Below are 21538 nucleotides of genomic sequence, written 5' to 3'. Positions count from 1 at the left end.
CATTTTTTAGGTTGATGGCTTTTTCTTCAATTTTATGTGTTTGAAACTTTAACCATGCTTGGTGTCTATCTTCATGGAATTTGTCACATTCTGATGTCCACCATGCATGTTTCCTTTGTGGGTTCAAGGGAGCTTCTCTTTTAAGATTAGGCACTAGTTGTTCTAGATCATCTGTTAATTTGATGGTTTGTGTTATTTTTTGGTACTTATTATTTTTAATTAGCTGATGTGGGTCAAACCTCCTTTTTATTTTATTAGTTTTTCCGGTCCTCTTCTTTAATGGTGTGAATTTGATTTTAATTTTAACCATATAATGGTCTGAGCCTGTGTCTACTCCTCTCAGTACTTTAACATTGTGGATCTCCTTATGAAAATTTTTGTGCATACAGACATGGTCTAGCTGCCACTCGCCCTTCCTCCAGTCTGGATGTTTCCATGTTTTAAGTTTACTTGGCTTCCTCTTAAAGTATGTTGATTTAGATATAAGGTTGTGTTCTCTGCAGTGTTCTACAAGTCTTTCACCGTTTTTGTTTGTAAATTTATGTGGACTCCATTTTCCAATTATATCTTTATATTTCCTTTCTTTTCCCAACTGAGCATTGAAATCTCCCAACAAGATTTTTACATTCTTTTTATTTACTCTGTTCACAGTTTGTTCTAGAAGGTCCCAAAATTTATCTACCTCTTCCTCTGTTTTTGTTAGACAATTTTTTTCATTTGTTGGGGCATGAGCATGTATTATTATATAGGTTTTATTCATTGTTTTAAAGCTTAGAGTCGCAATTCTTGGTGATACTGCTTGGAAATCCGTTACTGAATCTATTATTTTTATGTTTACTAAAAACCTTGTTCCAAACTGGGGACATTGTTTCATTGCCCTCGGTCCTGGTTTCCCATTATAAATTCTGTATCCTTGTGATTCGAATGGGTCCTCTGTGGTGTTTCTCATTTCTTGGATCCCTGTTATTAATTTTTTTTGTTTATTTAGTTCATCTGTGAGCTCCTTGAGTTTTCCGGTCTGAAGTAGTGAGTTTATGTTGTGTGTTGCTATATAATTTATTTGCTCATGTTTAATCTTCTTTTTGTGTTTTAGTGTGCATTTGGATGGTTGCAAACGCTCCGATTCGTTGCTGTCTTCTAGTTGACTACCCACCGAATCCGATGTAGCCTTTTCCTGCCTTTTTGAGCAGGACGGTGGAATTTTTTTCCTAAAAGACCTTTCCATTTTTGACTGTCGAGGGTTGTCAACCTTAGCTGGAGCAAGCTCCGATTTACAACTCCGGTTGTTAACCGCAGAGGGTGTCTTTGGTCCGCGAGAGCTATTTTATTTCACTCAAGTCCGCCAGTAAACCGGTGAGGACTTCCCTATCCGCCACCTGGGACGCGTCACGTAGGAGTATCACCTCTCCTCCTACTATGACAGCCTGGTAGGTTCGTGGTTTGTACCTCTCTATCTACATTATTCCGTGATTTATTCAGTTTTCAAATTTATACTGACTTTTTGTTCACCTGGTATTACCATAGACCTTTAAAAGCAGAAGGCCGCAAAGTTTAAAAACAAGAAATCTTAAAAATCAACAAGATAAAGATGCAATTAAGGAGGCAAATAAAATAAAAGCTAAAAACATATCACGGCTAACATAAATTTAAGAATTAATTTTGCAGAATTTTTAAGAAAAGGGAAAAAAGTAACCATAAGCCTTAGATTTTAAGCAGCTGAAACAGATAATTAAACACCGGTGGCACTCAAGCCTCCAGGTAGGTCGATCTGCCGTAGTTCACTTAGGCGAGAAAGGTGGTGAGCCCAGCTACACTTGATCCGTCGGATCCCAACCAGGGGACAGCCACGGACCGACCCACACAACGACTTGCTTCCCATCAATCAGTACATGAGAACTCAAACGGAAAAGGTTACAAACGTGATAATACAGAATGGAGTATGTATTAGCTGTCAAAATTACATCCCATGTAGGACAGCGACAACAAGTGAGGAAAGGACGCTGCCTGAAATTACGGTAGTGGCCCTGGTCCGCAGCAACCGACCGACTCCTCTCAGAATGCCGACAACATCTCAAATAATCATCAGTGGAAATAAGACCAACTACACACACAACCTGACAAACACTTGCACGAAGACCTGAACGATACGCAACACACACACACACACACACACACACACACACACAGCCGACTCATGAACGATCGGCGGGCCAAAACGTGTCGTCCGGTAGGACGACCGACCGACGATCCACCAAGACGGCTCTAGTGACGCGTGGCGGCAATGGTCGGGCGAGCCATGTCGACGCAGACCTCACAGCTCCAACCCGACTGCCCTAGTGCCGCATTGCAACTCCCCGACTGGCAGGTCCGGACTGCGCTCCAGACGCGTTCCAACTGGCAGACCCGAACTTGCAACCGGAAGTACGACGACAGACAACGATCGGGAAGTCATAGCAGTCGAGCAAAGATACTGCGAGAGGGGATATATCGATACGCGCTGATAACTCCGCTCACGGTCAGGCAAAGGAGCAACTCAGTGACAGTAGTAATTAAATTAACGTAGTGAGGTGGAAGTACGTTAAAAACAGAGTGCAAAATACATGATGGCGGGAGCATGAGCCACGCACGGCTCAAACACAGGAATACAGCTTTCGACAAAAGCAGTGTACTGTTGCCACTCCTGCTGGAACTATAGATCTACAACATGAATAACGAATCAAGAAGTTGATATCTGAAACTGCAAATATGCATGAATATTAAAAATCGGCAAAGATTTCGTTCAAAATGAAGGCAGGGCTGAGACATACGATTGCCTTTCGCCGCTAATAATGAACTGAGTAAAAATTTGGAACTCGGAACTGGAGAGTTGGTAAACAAAGCCAATCTCCTCGGAAGAAACTAAAGAGTAATTGAAGCCAGTTGCCTGGTGTTTCTTGATAATTTTGTGGGATCGGCAGAAAGCAAAGAAGAAGCATCCACACAAATCAGTCTCCTGAATAAGTGTCCCAGTCAAGCAAGACTCACGGTCTCAGCTGAAAAGCGGAGAACTCATTCAGACAGCCGGAAGACATACTGAAAACCTCACCAAGTAACCATGTCACGGATCATCAGCTTCGAATACCTTGACCGGTCTGTGCAGCAGATTGGATCAGATAAATAACTAACAGTTAGAGAGAGAGAGTCCTAAGGGTGGTAACAACAATAGGTTTACGAAAAATGTCTACTGTATTCTGTAATGAAGAAGCAGTTAAGCACCCCCTTACTTTCTATAGAGGAATTGCCACAGTAGCCGCTGGCTAAAGTCTGTCCAATATGATAAGGAGTAGAACAGGCACACAAAAACAGGGATGTGCAACAGATAAAGGAATGTACACTACTGGCCATTAAAATTGCTACACCACGAACAAAACGTGCTACAGACGTGAAATTTAACCGACAGGAAGAAGATGCTGTGTGTTGTGGACTGGCAAGAGCGCCAATCCACTATGAGAGGAAGCCGAAAGGCACGCGTTTAACCTCACGCAGGCTGGCGTCAGGTCTGGAATATGACAAGGAATTGAGACTAGCAAAAAAGGTACATAGCTGCTGGAATACTTAACTTTAATCCATAATTGGTGAACATCGGTATGACGGTACATGCATCACAAGATAAATAGCAAAAGATAGGTCGTAACAAATGACGTAGCTAACTATCGTCTCTGCAAATGAGAGCGTAATTTGTCAGTGAACCATCGCTAGCAAAGTCGGCTGTACAAGTGGGGCGAGTGCTAGGAAGTCTCTCTAGACCTGCCGTGTGGCGGCGCTCGGTCTGCAATCACTGACAGTGGCGACACGCGGGACCGACGTATACTAACGGACCGCGGCCGATTTAAAGGCAACCACCTAGCAAGTGTGGTGTCTGGCGGTGACACCACACTGTGATATGCAAATGATTAGCTTTACAAAGCATTCACATAAGGTTGGCACCGTTGGCGACAGCTATAGCGTGCTGACATGGAGGAAAGTTTCCAACCGATTTCTCATACACAAACAGCAGTTGACCGGCGTTGCCTGGTGAAGCGTTGTCGTGATAACTCGTGTAAGGAGGAGAAATGCGTACCATCACGTTTCCGACTTTGATAACGATCGGATTGTAGCCTATCGTGATTGCGGTTTATCGTATCGCGACACTGCTGCTCGCGTTGGTCGAGATCCAATGACTGTTAGCAGAAGATGGAATCGGTGGGTTCAGGAGGGTAATACGGAATGCGGTGCTGGATCCCAACGGCCTCGAATCACTATCAGTCGAGATGACAGGCATCTTATCCGCATGGCTGTAACGGATCGTGCAGCAACGCCTCGATTCCTGAGTCAACAGATGCGGACGTTTGCAAGACAACAACTATCTGCACGAACAGTTGGACGACGTTTGCAGCAGCGGACACCATGGCTGCGGTTACCCTTGACGCTGCATCACAGACAGGAGCGCCTGCGAGGGTGTACTCAACGAGGAACCTGGGTGCACGAATGGCAAAACGTCATTTTTTTCGGATGAATCCAGGTTCTGTTTACAGCATCATGATGGTCTCATCCGTGTTTGGCGACATCGCTGTGAACGCACATTGGAAGCGTGTATTCGCCATCGCCATACTGGCGTATCACTCTATAAAATAAATAAAATAAATTAAAAAATGTTATTTTAAATATGTTAATTATTCTATCTGTATGATGGTGACTGTGATTGCAATTGTATTTGCTTATCTGGAACGTGGACGTTTAATTATTCGGTATTAGACACTTGACAATGGCTTTTTCGTAAAGGCAATGTTACTCGTAGTTGACCGTGAAATAAAACTGAATAATCGGACTTCGTAATTAAATCGTTTCCAAAGACTGCTGCGGTAGGTGCGGACTCATAATCTAAATCTCAATATTACAATAATTTGCCAGCCATGCCAATACGTCGTACAGAGGTGATTGTCTACTAAACATAAAAAAGTTACACAGTTAGTTAAATCAGATATATTCAATGAATAAGCCTACAGTTCATAATCCTACTTACTTTTATAAATATAAATTCTTTACAGAATCGAGTGCCTAGTGTGGTTGCAACTCGCAGTATTCTTCTATAACATGAAATATGGCGGTGTGCCAGACAATAAAATAAAATACGTGCTTCTCGCACCACTTCAACCAGAGCTCTCCCTTTCTTAATCAAACATAAGAGTAACGTAATTGTGCTTTTGTTTTATCAGCGACACAGCGCTGCAGTTGTGTGCCATAGGCTTTATTTATTTGTCACTGATTATTTATTTAATTAATATTTCGCGTTTCCGAGGAAACTCACGCTCGGCATGCAAATGTGCCTTTATATTGCCCCCTGAACTGCGAGGCGAAAGGACACACCTGCAGGCGAGCAATTCACCTAAAGGCACAAGAAAATCTAAGTTATCTACAACTATTTTCATGACTTACATTACACATTATACACATTATATACAAAATTTGAATGACGCGGGTGCGCCGTAAAAGTTCTAATGTTGGCAGATAGAGTGCGCGGATGCGCAGAAGCGTCTGTGTAACTGCGGCACTGCCGTTATATCGTACAGTTAGATCACGCGGCACAGTATTGCAGATCATATTGTTCGTGTGCGCGCGTTTTTCAGTCGTTGCACAAAGAAAATATTCAACCAAGATTACATATGAAGACTACATTCTATGACAGGTAACTTAGTTTTAAATTTACAATATTTGTTATAACACAATACAACTTAGATTGTTGAATGTTCTTAGTTACATAGTATTGTTTTGAAATACTTCAAAGAAAAATGTCCGTATTTTTCAGGTGCGTTGACCTATACACATCGTGTCGTTATTACAGTTCATATTCATCCGCCGCACAATAATTTTTTACAGGTTAGTATCGTTGTGGTAAAGTTTTTTGATCACAGTAACATAATTGTATAACAACGTGATTAATACATAAGCATGTCCATTTCTCATTTCCATTATAGTCGTAGTGATGCAGTTCGTTGTGACTAAAAGCATTGCTTATTACAGATCAGACGTGACCCGTCGAGTAATTGGTCCATGTGCAGTTCGTTTTTTACATTCCGTGGAAGCTTGGTTGCAGAACCTCAGACGGCACATAGCTGGCGTCGATCCTTGGACAGTCCAGGTAAGAGTGTCCGTCACATTTCGAGAACATTTCATTCCCTGAAGTTCCAACCAAAATTCTTCCACCCGTCGTGTTGTTTTCTGGACAGGCACTTTGTGTCCATTTAATCCAGTTAACATCTTGAAGTTGGGTACTGTAGTAATATCACTAGACGATGCACGAATTATTCACTTCACATTTTCAGTTTTTTGCTGAATATAGCTCACCTAAATGTTCGTAGTTATTAATCAAGGAAATCGTTCATCGCGTTCACATAGATACGCTGCATAATGAATGGCATTAACAGTTTCTTTCACATAGGTTTCCACGTAGTTGCAGAGTTAGTAATGTTCGTTAATGTCGGTGAACAGTGGTCCACTATGCAATGTCTTTTTGGCACTCGTTTTGTTCAAATTTTTACATAGTAACAGTTACACTATACATCAGTTAAAAAAATAAGTAATTATACATACACACGTCACATATTTTCTTAGCATAAACATAATATAGTTGCACATAAACATGTTTACATCATCATTACATCGCTATAGGTTATTACATTGTGTCACATTTGATTACATGAATTGCAGATATTTACATCCTCTTTAGCGGTTTTGCTGGGATATTATCGATGTTTTTTGTGATGTCATCTGAAATTAAGATAGGTTAGACACAACATTCATTACATCAGTAGGCAAGACCAGGCGTTTTCACTACTCAATAAATATTCAAAATAGTAAGAGAGAGAAAATGTTCGATTCCTCGCGTTTTGTGCGTGTGTGTAGAGTGTCTGTGTGGCCTTGACTACTGATAGATGCTTTTCGTGTTGAGAGATGTGCGTCTAATCTATTTCTCAAAGTAAAAGATCGCTTCACAGATGACGTCTGTCAGTTCGTCAGGTGTCACACCAAGTCAGTGGTACCTTCAGTAACAAATGTTCCGTGAAAAATTAATATGTCATCCACTGCTACGTAATCATAAATTTTACTTTAATATTCCGTCTTTCAGGTGGAGGCGCGCGCTGAAAGAAGAGTTCTTCTGTCTTCAACTGCGTCACTGGAACCGCTGAAATGAAAATTTCTATACTACTTATTATCTGTGTTGTAACAACAGAGTTTTTCGAGTTGCTTAGCAATATTTTGATGGGTATGACTTTGACATTATTCAGCATGAAATGCTCTAAGATCTCGGTGTGCGTATAGCCCAATAATTTTGTTAGTTCTAGGATGTTGTAACAGATACGCACCAGGATGCGGTATGTTAACAATTATATAAGGTCCTTCATATAGCAAACGCCACTTAGCGTTGCGTCGTTTGAGTGCTACAGATTTATGATGAGTACGAAGTAGTACAAGCATTCCTACCTCGAATTTTTGTTTTCTTTTTATTATGTTTCTGTGATGTTTGTTTCGTATTTGTGCGTGATGTGTCAATGTAGTCAATACTTCTTTTATTTTCTGTTCAGGTGTGATTTCCTTGTCTGACAACTTAGGTAATGGTTCTATCCACTGATCGTTCTGTTTGCAATTGAACATGATCTCGTTAGGTGTGTAATTCGTATCGTAAATATTTAAGCCATTGTGTACGTCTTCGAAAAGACTTAGGTAGGACACCCAATTAGTATGTTTTGATGAAATATAGGTCCTCATGAATCGATTTAATTCTCGGAAAAGTCTCTCAGTCGCGCTACATTGTGGACCAAACCTCGAAATAAATATACTTTTAATGTTATTGTCCTTCAAGAAATTTCTCCATTTGTACCCAGAGTAGTACGCTGCACCATCCGATAGAACTGCTTTAGGTCTTCCCACGTGCGTCAGGCAATCACCCGAGAATCCTCGTATTATAGCATTTGCAGTGGCGGACTTTAAAGCATAAAGCTTTACATGTTTAGAATATATATCGTAAAAAGCCAAGATATACTTGACGCCTCCAGAGCCTGCTGGATGCGGTCCACTGATGTCAGTACACAGAACTTCCAAGGGTTTACTAGGTAAAATAGAATGTAAATTTGTTTTTGTGGATAAATTCTGAGGTTTTGATTTTTGACATATGACACACGTTTTTAGTTCCCTGTAAATTTTTCTTCTCATATTGCTAAAATAACAGTATGTACTGAGCTTTGCCAAACACTTCTTCGTCCCATAATGACCCCAAACTAAGTGTGTGTGCCAAATTAGATTACGTTCAGACTCTTTGGGAATGCATACACACCAGTTAGCAGCACTTGGATGTCGGCGGTAAAATAATACATCATTGTGTAACCTGTAATACTCAGTCAAAGGATGATTGCCTTTTTCCACCAGCAATGTTACTATCTTATACAAGTGAGGATCAGACTTTTGTAATTCAGCCATGCCTCCGCACATATCAATATAATATTGGTGATACTGCCTGTCCCGCATCAAGAGAATCCTGCTGTCATTTATATTTTCTAAGTCACTGTTGGCATCATTCATACCTTGTGGAAGTCTAGACAAAGTGTCTGCAATGGTGCCGTCCTCACCTCCCATGCACTTAATTTCAAAAGAGTAGTTCTGAAGTGCAACTGCCCATCGTGATAGTCTAGGATGTACAAGCTTAAAAGTTAACAAAAATGTCAGGGCCCGGCGATCGGTGCAAATTACCGTATGTTCTCCAAATAAATAACAATTGAACCTCCCGAATGCCCATACTATGGAAAGTGTTTCCAACTCAGTAGTGGAGTATGCACGCTCACATTCAATTAGAGTGCGACTTGCAAACCCAATAATTCTTATCTGTTCCTCCTCTCCATTCCCTACAACTTGAAATAAGCAACAGCCCAAGCCAGTACGCGAAGCGTCACAAGTCATACAAAAATCTAAATTGAAATCTGGATGGCTCAATATGCCAGCACTCACCAAAGCATGCTTAACTGCATCAAAGTCACTCTGGCACCGCTCCGACCAGATCCAAACCTGACTCTTTCTGAGCAGATCCAGCAGATGTTTACTGTTCAAAAGTGGTTGTGGCAAAAAACGTCTGAAAAATGAACATAGCCCAAGGAATGATTCCAACTGCTTTCCAGTTCGAGGGCTAGGAAAGTTTCTGACAGCATCCAATTTACTGGGATCCGGACGTATGCCCTGTGAATTAATGATATGTCCTAAACACTTTATCTCACTGCAACCAAACTTTGACCCTCTTAGGTTGGCTGTGACTCCAGCTTGTGCAAATCCTTCTAAAATTCTTTGAAGAGTGTCAACGTGTTCATTCCAAGATTGTGCAGCCACCAGTATATCATCTACATAGTGTGTGACTGTCTCAACCAAATCGTCGCCAAGCACGGTATCCAGGGCTGTAATGAATACCCCAGAGCTGACATTCAGTCCGGAGGGTAGAACACAAAACTGATAGGTTCGCCCCCCGAACATAAATGCAGTATATTTCCGAGAATCAGGAGTGATACCCACCTGCCAAAACGAATTAGCGAGATCTATTGTGGAAAAATATTTTGCATCTAGAAATTTCTGTAATTGCTCTTCTAAATTTTCAGGTTTTGTGTGAACCGGTAAAATTATTTCATTAATAGCTCGTGCGTCTAACACTAACCTAATGCTTCCATTTGATTTTTTGACAACAAGTAGAGGACTACAATAAGGTGAGGTGGATGGTTCAATGACCTTCCAGTCTAACATTTGTTTTAATTCTTGCCACACAGCAGGTCGTTGAGATAACGGTACGTTATATGTCTTATGGTAGAAGATCTTGTGAGGCTTAACTTCAATCTTGTACACATACTTGTTGATAACACCTAATCGTTTGGTAAAAACTTGTAAATATTTGGATAACACTTCCTGTAGTTTTATACGTTCATGTACACTGAGAGCTGTAGCTTTACTTATCTTATGATCAAGCAATGTTTTCAAGTCCATTAGCTCTGTGTCAGATGAGTGTGTTTGCATGTCTTGAATGTCATTGTCAAGTACTAACTGAACCTTGTACCCTGTACAGTGTTTGTCATGCTTTAGAGTTCTCCTGTCCAAATCAATAATAATTACACTGCCTTTATCATTTAAAATACATTTACCTTTGGAGAAGTCTATAATGCAGTCCTTCTCGCTCATAATATCTATTCCTAATATGCAATTTGTCACAAGGTTTTGTACAACCTGGAATGGCCATTATACGGTTCCATTACCTATTTTAACGTTTACAAAAACTTGCTTCGTAACCCTACATGACTTATTACCTAGTGCAGTAGTTATTTTACAGTTTTGGGCAGGAAACTCAGGCACAGGTTCCAATTCACACATCTTTTTATTGAAATTAAAAGACAAAACGCTCACAGCTGCACCTGTATCTAGGATAATAGTAGTTGGAATCCCACCTACTACACCAGTAGTAGATGCTAAAACAATTTCATTTGTGTCCAAACGACATTGTGTACTGTCTTGCAAAAGTTCATCTGATATATCGTTATTGTGGTTATATCCTATAAATAAAACAGGTAGTTTTTGTTTAGGATTACTCGGCATATCATTATTCTGTTGTTCAAGTGTGGTGTCAAATAACTGATTAACATTGAAGTCGCCCCCCAAGAATTCTTCAGCCACGACCTGGGGCAAAGTAGTGACTGTTTCTAGTTTGTTGGATTATCATTTGTACTAGGTACTGACACAGATTGAGGTTGTGCAACAGGTGTCATTTCTATTATATTCACATTCGGATATTGCCTATTATGATCTCCAAACTTTTGCGGTTGTTGTTGCTGTTGCGCATTATAACTTACCTGTCGGTCGTAAGGTATGCTCCAATTTTGTCCTGGTGGCTGCTGTGGTAAAGCAGAGTTTGAATGAAAGTACTGATCGTTACGAGTCCAACCTTGATGCTGTCTTGGCTCGTAGTTATTATTATTTCTATTCCTGTTTGTGTTTTTGTTATTACCTTTGTATCCGTTGTTACCGTTGTAGTTATTACCGCGGTGCCTTTTGTATGGATTGCCGCATTAAATGTTATTACTGTTGTAACTATTGTTTGTATTGGAATACGCGTGTTGATTTTGATTTCCGTACTGAGACGGCATGTGAGTTTGCTGTTTTTGTTGTACCGCGTATCCAACTGTGGGCGCGCCAGAATTGTGTTGGCAAGCCTGCATGTTTTGCATACCACTAGTGTAAACATTGTGGCTGCTGTTTTGCCGCGCGAAGCGCTGATCTTCAAGTAACATGTCAACCGAATCTAAAGCTGTTAAAAAATAATCTGAATCGTCATCCGGGATATGGAGAAGTTTTTCCTTAATGTTGAAAGGCAATTTGGCCTTCAACGCTCGGAGTATATCACGCGTTGCGACTGGTTCGTCTAAAAAATGTCCCATGTTCAAGTATTTTTCAAAATATCTGCGTAAGTTACCATTTTTACTGTTAAAAGTTTCAGGTTCTAAAATTTGTCTTCTGAGTCGCTCCTGGACGGATTGCGACCAGAATTTGTTCAGAAAAGCACGCTCAAACTCACTGTACGTGGTACATACGTCAGCTTGACTGTATGCCCAGACAGCTGCATCGCCTTGGATGTAACCGACAATATATGAAATCTTTTTCCGGTCACTCCAAGTGCGTGGAAATGCGTTACTAAAAGATTTAAGAAAAATCACCGGATGAATGGTTCGTTTTTCTGGGATAAAAATCTGAAATTGCCTGTGTTTCATTAAGCTTTCATCTTCCTTCGCATTGTGATATGGATTTATTCCACTGTAATTACTGGTATGTTCAGCTGGCGAGTAATTACGATAATGTTGCTGTGGTTTACCATGATAATAGCTTGTGTTTGTGTTTCCACATCGTGGTATGTGTTGTAGTCGTGGTGTGTTTTGTTCTTGTGTATTTGTCGTGTGCGGAATGTGTGTATCATACTCGAATGTATATTGGTTTCTGAACTGTACATTTTGACTGATATTTTCGTTACATTCAGACTGTAGTTGATCGGTGAATTGTCTCATGGGTGCAGTGACGGATTGTACTGCGTCACTGATCAGCTGTTTGTTATTAGTAATGTATTGCGCTACGGAGTCGTGCACAATTGTTGGTAAATTTTCACGTAAGCATCTATCAAAATGTTTGTCTTTGTTCTCAACCCAATCATGAAATTCTTTATTAATATTTTGAAAATGAGCTGTAGCATCTGATTGTAAGATGTCAGTCAGGTGTTGTTCAACATTGTCAAATTTATTCTGTACGTCAGTAATTCGTTTTTCAAGATTGTCATGTACTGAAGGATATGTTTGAATTTGTTCAGTAAGAACTTCACACGTGACATTAAGGTTTTTTACTTGTGTCTGTAAAAGTGCTACGTCAGTTGTAGTCTTTTCTTGTCTCGTATTGAGCTGGGAAAATTTAGTACTGAGTTCGGTCATCTGTTTGGTCAGTGTGGCGTCTATAAGTTCCACACGCTTACATAAAGTGTCATTACCTATCTTGATTGCTATGAGATCAGATTTGATTTCGTCATTTTGTGTCTTTAACTGTTCATTTTGTGTCTCTAATTGTGCCTTTAAGGTTGCCATGTTTTCGGCGTTTTGTTTCATTAGCATTTGTAACATGTCGGCAATGTTTACCGTTTGCAAGGTCTCTGCCCCCGCCGCGTCATTAGACGTGACGTCATGCATTAACATGGGCTCTGATTGAGATTTTGAAATTTTTGTAGTGGACGGCCTATCGTCAAAATTTTCGTCAACACTTGCGTCAATGTTTGATGAATCGTCACTACCGGTTGCTGTCGTAAAGTCATTTTCTAACACTTGTCTCACGTCCGAGTCGGATTGCGTCTGAATAGTACGTCCTTGCTGTTCCATTTTTGCGTATTGTTTTCTAGTTATTACCATGCCACACGTGATATATGTTTCAAGAAAATTTTTGACACTGATTTTAAAATAAAATGTAGTTGAGCATGAATCGCTCGTAGCAACAATGGCTGTCTGTTAATTTAAAAATATAAACTGAATTTGAGATTATTGGTAATGGCTGCTGGCCATGTTACATGATATCGTACAGAAGTCGGCCATATTGTACACTCGTGTATTGGTATTGTTGCATACGTTATTGTTTAGGGAAAAGTACTGAGAATGAAATTTATCACTGAAACTGTTATGCAGAAAAGAAACACTACAGAATTTACTGAAAAGCTAATACACTGAATTATACGTCTGGTCAAGCCTACCAATGCAAAGATGCTGCGTCTTACCTTATTTTGCTGGAAGTTTCATTGCGTCTTCCCGCAAAATTTCAGAATTGGAAAATATCTTCAGATTTTGTTATCTCTCATACATTGACGTCCAGGTCCAGAAAGTTGATTTTTTACATGAAACAAAGAGAACAATGTAACAAATGACAAAATAACAAGTCCGACACGCAGTCGCCAATATAAAATAAATAAAATAAATTAAAAAATGTTATTTTAAATATGTTAATTATTCTATTTGTATGATGGTGATTGTGATTGCAATTGTATTTGCTTATCTGGAACGTGGACGTTTAATTATTCGGTATCAGACACTTGACAATGGCTTTTTCGTAAAGGCAATGTTACTCGTAGTTGACCGTGAAATAAAACTGAATAATCGGACTTCGTAATTAAATCGTTTCCAAAGACTGCTGCGGTAGGTGCGGACTCATAATCTAAATCTCAATATTACAATAATTTGCCAGCCATGCCAATACGTCGTACAGAGGTGATTGTCTACTAAACATAAAAAAGTTACACAGTTAGTTAAATCAGATATATTCAATGAATAAGCCTACAGTTCATAATCCTACTTACTTTTATAAATATAAATTCTTTACAGAATCGAGTGCCTAGTGTGGTTGCAACTCGCAGTATTCTTCTATAACATGAAATATGGCAGTGTGCCAGACAATAAAATAAAATACGTGCTTCTCGCACCACTTCAACCAGAGCTCTCCCTTTCTTAATCAAACATAAGAGTAACGTAATTGTGCTTTTGTTTTATCAGCGACATAGCGCTGCAGTTGCGTGCCATAGGCTTTATTTATTTGTCACTGATTATTTATTTAATTAATATTTCGCGTTTCCGAGGAAACTCACGCTCGGCATGCAAATGTGCCTTTATAACTCGGTGTGATGGTATGGGGTGCCATTGGTTACACGTCTCGGTCACCTCTTGTTTGCATTGACGGTACTTTGAACAGTGGACGTTACATTTCAGATGTGTTACGAACCGAGGCACTACCCTTCAGTCGATCCCTGCGAAACCCTGCATTTCAGCAGGATGATGCACAACCGCATGTTGCAAGTCCTGTACGGGCCTTTCTGGATACAGAAAATGTTCGACTGCTGCCCTGTCCAGCACATTCTCCAGATCTCTCAGCAATTGAAAACGTCAGCTCAATGGTGGCCGAGCAACTGGCTCATCACAATACGCCTGTCACTACTCTGGATGAACTGTGGTATCGTGTTGAAACTGCATGGGCAGCTGTACCTGTACACGCCATCCAAGCTCTGTTTGACTCAATGCCCAGGCGTATCAAGGGCGTTATTACGGCCAGAGGTGGTTGTTCTGGGTACTGATTTCTCAGGATATATGCACCCACATTGCGTGAAAATGTAATCACATGTCAGTTCTAGTATAATATGTTTGTCCAATGAAGACCCGTTTATCATCTGCATTTCTTGTTGGTGTAGCAATTTTAATGGCCAGTAGTGTAGAAAATTAAGGAGTGTAGAAATAAACGGACAGATTATGCCACAAGACTGAATGAAAATAGAATTCCTAAAATAGTAATTAGTTACTGACCAACAGGGAAGAGATCAAAACAGGGAATACAGTTAAAAGACAACCCTTTGAGAACGGAAGGCGGCGGTGCGCGAGTCTGCGATTGGTTGGCTGGTAGAAGCGAAGACGGCGTGCCTGAGGCCGGGCTGCGGTTACCACGTGGTTATACTGGAGGCGGCGGGAGTTGGCCGGTGCAGTGGATTCTCCGGCAACCTCGTGAGTTGTGGATGTGCCCGCTTCCTTGCAGAGACACGCTCTTTAGGTCTTGCGCAAAATCGCCCCAGCATGAAGACACCCAGTTAAGTACTCTAATTACTAAGAGCGCTCAATTAACTGTGATTGTGATCGCTCTTGGTGCAGTAAGACGTTGCCGGACGAATGATGTTACGTGTGTTCGATTTCATTTGATGCCTCTTAAGACAAAGTTATAAAAAAAACTTAATGTGCCAGGCATTTATAGAAACCTTACGCATAGCAGTTATCAGTTACTTCACATAGCCACTTCATCAAACTCCTTAAAACCCGTTTTTACATTAAGATGGCCACACTTACAATTCTTGACTACAATACCCTTATAAACTTACTATTTCAATCCTTTAAAGAAGCACTTGTTAAAAGGTCAATTACAAACTTAACGTTGACGGGCACTAATACACCTCGCTTTATTTTCACTTATTAAGAAAATAGAATTCCGGACAAACTTCAGAAATCCGAACTCCCATATAAGATTTCCTTCAAAATACATGTAATGAAAACAGTTACCAATAAAGGTTGACTTAATGTCACTTCAACACTAGTGCCAAGCTAAGATCCAATTACATAACATAATAGAACCACTTACATAGAAAACTACAGCAAAAACACTGATTTTTATATTTTTTATTGTACTAAGTTATCCCTAATTATATTAATCGTCCCATTAATGGGTATATTTGTACACAAATTTTTAATATCTAATGAGGCGAAACTTGCACTAGTTGGAATGTCTATATTGTGGATTTGTTGTGCTAGTTCATAATTGTTTTTGATACTGAAATTGCTGTCATATATATAGAATGCTTTCAAAATTTTATTAAGTTTCATATTTAGTTTATATGAAGGACTAGTTTTGTAGTTGACAATAGGTCGTATAGATTTCTCTTTTTTATGCAGTTTAATCTGTGATCTTAATTTAGGTATTCGGGGATTCATATTTTTCATCATATTCTTTCTTCAGGGGTCAAGAGGTGAATATTTTCATCGACTAATTTCTTGATCTTTATCTGGAACTTTGGAGTGTGGTCTTTAGTTACTTCAACGATCCCATTTTCATTAAAAATGAAAGTGTTTTAAATATATAATCGTCTTCTTTAATAATAACAAGGGTATTTCCTTTATCGGCCTTTACTACAATTGCTTTCTCTGCTAGTAGTTTATTATTGATATTTTTATGTGTTTTATCTTCAGTTTTTCTATGCAGTTTATTTTTCTCTTATAGAATTAAATCTTTCGTTTTTAGGGCTATGTATGTAAAATATGCTGTACAACATATAAAAATTTTATTAAATTGACATTGATTATTAAAAAAACTATTGGATCGATGAGTTCTAAAAATTTAATCAGCGGTCTCATCAGTTATTCAGACATACATAATGCGGAACGTACTCTTGGCTGCTACCCTACTGCTATAAAGAATAGTGCTATGAAAACTACAGTTAAAGTAAGACGATTCTACAACATCCATCAAAGATGCAACTGTGATGTAGGCGACTCGGTATAATCGATATATACCACAACGCCAAGAACTTTCACATGTTTGATGTAACTGACACTGTAATAGTATTAAGGTTGCCCATAGAGAGCACAACTATTACACATCGTAGTTTACTGTTTTTATCTAAAATATAAATGAGCTGTACACATACTAACTATCTGTTAATCAGACATTTTAAATGAATCAATTTTATGTTATTAGTGTATTTCCTACTTTTATACTTTGACGATAGCGTCACATTATGAACGCTGATTGGCAATTATGAAGTAATGTGACAGGAAGTAGGCGGAGCCTCTGCATATTTAAGCTCGTGCTCAGCACTCATAACCATCAGTTGACTTCGTAGCAGCTGAGGAGAGCTCCGCCTACCATCCTAAGGGAGCCATGGATATAATTAATTTTATTTTATCTTGTTAAATTTTGTCGTCATTAGACACTTTTATTTTATTTAAAGATTGGTTTCTAGTATTTCCTAAAATTAAGCCACAGGTCTGATGATGGTTATGTAAAAATAACCGAAACCGGTTACCTATGTCATTGAAACGTAAATGGTGTGATCAACACTGAAATTTAGTCGAAATATAATAATCTATTGATCACTGTATTTCAAAAATGTTTACCAAAAAAAAAAAAACACTGATCTTTAAAAATGAATTTTCACGTGCTCAGACATGTTAATAAAAGACTACTAGAAAGAGCTGCGCAAGGAACTCAGCAGATGCTATGCAATTTAAAGTTTAGCCAGTTGCCTGTCGCTAATATTTAAGGAAACAGGTTCGTATACGAACAGGTTACATACAATACATATTTATATATCAACTAAACTTTGGAAGGTGGTATGTGAACAACTCCATAGTGGTCAGGTTCTTAAACACTGACAAGCCTAGACCTCGGAAGACATTTCACTCCCCGCCAAGGCACTGTCACAATCAAAGGTTTTTCCGCGAATGACAAAGATATTCCAATAACCTTTGACTCGATATATGGGTAAGCTTGTAAAGGAACACGTTACACTACTGACAAATTCGCAACTTTGACCTTAAGCATTTTGCACGTTTACAACTGTATTAATAGAGTCCAGGCTTCGAAACGCCAACATAAAATCATTTGATTACAAGAAACACAGAGCACTAGTAAAACTTTTGAGAAAACTTTCAAATAACGGCCACCATTTAACTAGGCCAACTGAACTCTTCCACACCACACAGTTCGACTATGAAACTCTCACTTTAATAATAAAATTTAAATGCCTCTGAGTGCATCGGTCAACAAAACACAATTACGACCACTTACTTCATATCACGTACACAATACGAAGGATCGGGTTCAACTGCTTCACCGCTTCACTTCAAATTTTGTTCCCAGAGAAGTCATAGAATTTGTATCTACAAGCTGCCCATGTCGCCAAAACGCCCACTAATCACAGAACACAACATATAACGGTCATCACGCTCGTTCGGCAGCCGTTGCCACTCGTCTCCCAGCGAATGTCACGAGATCTCGACGGTTACCCGTCGATGGCTAACAACCCAATCCCTTCGCCCACCAACTCGGAAGACAATACACGCGAAAAGCAAAGATGGCTTAGCTCAGCCACAATCGATCTGAACGATACATGAACAAAATAATACTGGCAAGAGCTCGCAACGGCTCAATAAGCTCCAGGAATTCGTGTTTATAAAGATTTTTATTTCGCACGCTAGATGTTCGGCGGCGAACTACATGCTTAAAATTGAGTTAACGCTGTGTCAAGACTGACATAAGACTAACTTTAGACTGACCGATGGCGGCGTATAAATCGCCTCTATTTATAAGATTATAAACAATTACTGATATTGTTACATATTACATTTTTAGATATATACAATTAAAATTTTTACATACGTCTTCCCAACTTGCATAGAAACTTACATGTATTGAAAGTGAATGATTTCGTACAAAGACAGGAAAGAATCTGTTTCTATTAAGACTATAAATCACGTTTTATTACTACAAAATATATTTCGTTAATTTGCATTTATCATTTTACTCATATAAAGGATAATCACCCTATCATTTTCAGGCGAACAGACATTAGTTTTACTAAGTGAAAGGCCCAGACTGAATTAATTAAATGTTGCACGAGTAGAATTTTGCATTTCTATATAGTCGTAATTACAGTTCCAATAACTAACAACAATTAAAACATGAGTGTGCTTAATTCTGACTGAAAAATTATCATGTCATGTTTCTGTTAGGGATACAATCTGTTTTTAGGTACAATACTTAAAAATAGCTTTCGATGACTAGAAATATCGGAAGTTCAATCGTTAATTACTTCATAATTACAATAGCAAAATTATTCCTATCATTTGCCTAAAGTTTGTATAATGTACAAAGTATGATGGTCCGCTGTGGCCGAGCGGTTCTAGGCGCTTTAGTCCGGAACCGCGCTGCTGCCACCGTCGCAACTTCGAATCCTGCCTCGGGCATGGATGTGTGTGATGTCCTTAGGTTAGTTGGGTTTAAGTAGTTCTAAGTCAAGGGGACTAATGACCTCAGAAGTTAAGTCCCTTAGTGCTCCGAGCCATTTTTTTAACCCAACGTAAACAATGTCAAAACAGTACCTTAAATTATTGCAAATTACTAATATGCTGGAAAGGAAAATCTTCAGTGTATTCGAATCCAGATAACCAGAAAAGACAAAATCAAAGCAGCAGTTTAAATTGGTGTAAATTACTGATATTACACATATGCCCTCTTCGGGAGAGTAGGGATGAGACTGGAAAAGGATACAGGATTCCAAAAAGGGTTGTAGTATTACACAGCTAAACTCCATTGTACGGCTACTTTTTTTTACGTTTACATTGATGTTGTATAGCAAAAGCAACGAAGCTACAGCAAGCTTCCACATGGTTTGTTTTAATTAGTTACGGTATTATGAAGTTGTCTAAATAATATTTCGAGTTCTTCCTCCACTTCCCGTTAACGGAATTCTTGTGAAATGAAATGATCTTATGGCATTGGTAGCCGGGAGTCCGCACCTGGGGAAGTTCGGGCACCGATTTACACGTCTTTTCTGTTGACACCACACTAGGCGACTCGCGTGTCGATGATGATGAAACGGTGGTGAGGACAACACGACATCTAGTCCCCTGGATCAGAAAATCTTGTACCCGACCGGAAACTGAACCCGCACCCGCCAGATGGCAGTCAGACGCTCTGACCACTCATGTAAGGGCGTAGACGTGGTGTTCCACTAAACATTCGCAGTTGTGTTCAGAAATATTCACGTAAAATGAGTTACATTTCAGACGCAAAACAAGGAAGCCGAAAGACGGGCAGGTGTTCAGCGCTAATGAGGCAGCTTTCCCCGCACAGCGGCGATACAGGTTCGATCCCCGGGTCGGCACGTCGCTTTGATCCTGCGCTAAAGGCAGCGGCGCTACGCGGCGTTCGTGAAAGTCGCGTTATTCGGATCGCTCGCTCCAAATCTCCATCTAGGACTGGCGGCCTTTCTCCCAGACGGGCCCGTCCTCGCCTCGCCATAGACTGCGAGAGTTCAGTGAGGAAGCTGTCTCGGTGAAAGGACGCCCCTGCTCTGCTAACGGTAGTCGCGGCTAACCGACTAATGTCAGTACACTATCAGACATCATTTAAATCAGCCCATACATTTAGCAAGTATCGTTCCCTTCTTACGTCGCTGTAAACTTGTTTCTTCCCCTGCATCACCACACACATTCTTCGCAAGCCACCGTATGGGGCGTGGCAGATGGTACCTTGTACCCGTCACTTGCTTTCCTGTTACAGTCGCAAATAGAACGAGGGAAAAACAACAGACTATTGGCCCCCGTACGGGCCCTATTTTCTCTTACCTTTGTTTCTCGGACTTTGCGAGGGGTGTAAGTTGCTGGCAACAGAACAGTTCTGCAGCAAACCGCAAAAATATAATTACGTAGGCTTCCGCGGCCAGAGTCAGTCGACATAAAAGTTTTCTGGGTTTGGTACCGCGTCATAATGTAAAAACTACTGCTGCTATAGAAAAGCAGCAGTAGTTTTTACATTATGACGCGGTACCAAACCCAGAAAACTTTTATGTCGCCAATCCGCAAAAACTCGGTTCTCTAAATTTTCTCAATAATTTTTCACAGAAAGGATGTTGCCTTCCCTCCAGTGATTCCCGTTATATATATATATATATATATATATATATATATATATATATATGAAGACAGTAACAGTTCTCGAAAGGAAATGGGCAAATGTCTATAAGGTACATTATATATGTAGAATTGTGGACAGTTGGGAATGTGAGTCTCACGGGAAGCGTGCAAGGGATAAGTCCCTGCAGTCGCGCTATTCATCTGTGTCCTCGGTGGCTCATATGGATAGAGCGTCTGCCATGTAAGCAGGAGATCCCGGGTTCGAGTCCCGGTCGGGGCACACATTTTCAGCTGTCCACATCGAGGTATATCGACAACACCTGTCGGCAGCTGAAGGTTTCAGTTAGTCATCATTTATTCCCGTTATAGTTCACGAAGCATATCCGTGTTGATCAAACCCGCCGGTAACAAATCCTGCAGTTCACTTCTGAATTGCTTCAATTTCTTCGTTTAATCCGACCTGGTGGCGATACCAACTAGTGGAGTTGTAGGTGTACTCAAGAATGAGTCGCACAAGTGTTCTATACGCCGTCTCTGGTATAAATGAACTACACTTTCCTAGAACTCTTATAACAAAGCCAAGTCGACAATTCGTGTTCCCAACAATTGACCTTACCTGCACATTCCATTTCATATCGTCTTTGCAACGTTAAGTCTAGATATTTAATCGAAGAGACTGCGTCGATCAGCAAACAACTAAATTGTAATCGAGCATTAAAGAGCGTTGCCGGCCGGGGTGGCCGAGCGGTTCTAGGCGC

The 21538-nt window shown here is 40.0% G+C and overlaps 1 non-coding gene across 1 annotated transcript; it reads left to right on the top strand.

Moving 5' to 3' along the window:
* The first annotated feature begins 20986 nt into the window (after positions 1-20986).
* Trnat-ugu lies at positions 20987-21060 on the top strand. Its single transcript has one exon. It is a non-coding gene; the product is annotated as a tRNA-Thr (tRNA).
* The last annotated feature ends 478 nt before the right edge of the window (positions 21061-21538 follow it).

This window comes from Schistocerca piceifrons, chromosome 3, assembly GCF_021461385.2.
Source record: "Schistocerca piceifrons isolate TAMUIC-IGC-003096 chromosome 3, iqSchPice1.1, whole genome shotgun sequence".
Lineage (NCBI taxonomy): Eukaryota > Metazoa > Arthropoda > Insecta > Orthoptera > Acrididae > Schistocerca > Schistocerca piceifrons.
The sequence above is the reverse complement of the archived record's forward strand: the minus strand, read 5'-3'. Positions and strand labels throughout refer to the sequence as shown.